The sequence below is a fragment of the Aptenodytes forsteri genome, unplaced genomic scaffold (assembly GCF_000699145.1).
Source record: "Aptenodytes forsteri isolate BGI_AS27 unplaced genomic scaffold, ASM69914v1 Scaffold174, whole genome shotgun sequence".
Classification (NCBI taxonomy): domain Eukaryota; kingdom Metazoa; phylum Chordata; class Aves; order Sphenisciformes; family Spheniscidae; genus Aptenodytes; species Aptenodytes forsteri.
Genome location: NW_008794603.1, coordinates 536,629 through 538,566, shown reverse-complemented (window position 1 = coordinate 538,566; position 1,938 = coordinate 536,629).

The window sequence follows — 1,938 nt, the reverse complement described above, 5'->3', positions numbered from 1 at the left end:
CCCAACTATTTGGCATATTTTGAATTTTTGAGGATTAATTTCTTTAACAGTCAGTGCTGATTGACTGCTAACCATACAAAATACTTTGGCCAATGACTACAAGTCTGTTTGCAATTTTGAGCAAAGTAACATTTAAAAGATTAGTCAGCTTAGTTTTAAAGGAAACCTGAAAGCAATATGCTTTCTTTTTTTCTTGGCCTAGGACATAGACATTGCCCAAATTTTGTTCATGACTGCAATGCATCTATTATGAGTATCTAAATAGACAGTAAGTCTTGAGTTCAATCAGCTGTGTCCAACTGCTTGGCTACAATCTTCGATGCATTGTCTGCTCCTGAGCTATTAGTGAAAGATGTCTGTCGTACTTTTCTTTCACCCACCCATGCTTAAGCACACACGCTTTGTACCTGCCACCTGACAGCTCCCATCACGAGAAGTCCAGTCTGTGCTAGCAATATAATCTGCACGACGAAGTGAGTCATACTAGCTCGCTCGGGATCCATAAGAGACTCTTTCCTTTAGTTACTTACATGAAGAAGGGTCATTTAGTAACGAAAGCCTTTTACCCTCCCCTTCATGGAGGAGCCAGTGCTTTCTCTTCCTCAAACTGATCATCATGGAAATCTAAGCTTTTCTTTCCCTGAAGAAACTCTTCCCTGAAATCTCTTTAGAAAATGAGTCCCCACTGGCTAACACAGCCAATGTTTGCAACCGTAAGTCACCTCACACCAGTCCACATTTCATGACTTCTCTAAGCTGACTTACATGCATGCTGAAGCTCTCCTCCCCTTCTTTCCCTGTCCTGGCAGTAGCAGTTATGTTCACAGATCTGGGAACTGATCTGGCCAAAGACGGGGCTTTTTTGTGAGGCGGAGGATCGGAGGCAGTTGTCAGATCGGTGCTCCAATCCAACTCACCAAGCACACACTATGGCCAGCCAAAGGACTTGAAAAAAACTTAGAGACCGTAAACACACCGCAGAATGAAGTTGGCATTGCCTATAGACTGCCCATCAATGACTTCTAGGTGCGTCTGCCATGGATCGTTTTTATAAGTCTATATACTGAAGGGTTTCTAAATCAACCATGCGCCTCTTGGCAGGAGGATGAAGCCCTCTGCTTGACGAGAGATGGCTGCCACCCCCTGCCCCAGGGCCCCACCTCATCCCTCTGACCCAAGATGGTGGGCTCCCTCCGAGATGGCGGGCTGCAGCCGTCCCAGGGAAAGGGCCGTGCGGCCACCGCCTGCCGCTTGGTTTTCCAGAAATTATTTTTTTGAATGCGGCATCTCTGTCAGCAAAGGGTCTTTCTGTCACTGAATGTTTTATGCCTTTTACCACAGCCCGGCAAAGAGGGGAGACCTATTCCTTATAATACAAACACATAATCCCAGAGAATGTGGTTTAAAACAAACAAATAAATAAATACAAATTCACCAGAATTAGCCTAAGGATGCCAAGTCTTTGTCACTTTACTTCACAGAAAAATCCAGACGCCAAACCGGAACCTTCCAGCCAAGTGAAGAGATGGGTGAAAAAGAGATGAAACGGAAGGGAGGCGATGGCTGACTTGAAGCCTTCGTGCCCTCCCTGAAGGCACAGCAACGAGCGACCTTCCCCAGCCCACCCACTCCCTACCTCTTCTGGGATTTTCCCATTTTCTGTAGGACGCTACGTGCGGGTGCTGCCCACGGGCTATTCACCAGGGATGCCTCAGGGCTCCGCAGCCGAGGCCCCGTTAGCTGACCCGCTCAGGCCTCTCCGGGGATGAAGGGAAGGCGGGAGGGCGCCTTGTCGCCGCGGGGAGCTCCGGCCGCGCTGCCCTCCGCTGAGGAGGCGAGGGACGGCGCCACCTTCCTCCACGTGATTTCGAGGAAGAGGAGCGGCGTCGCCCGCGGGGACCCGGGGCCGGGCACCCAGCCGCCGCCCCGCAAGCGCGA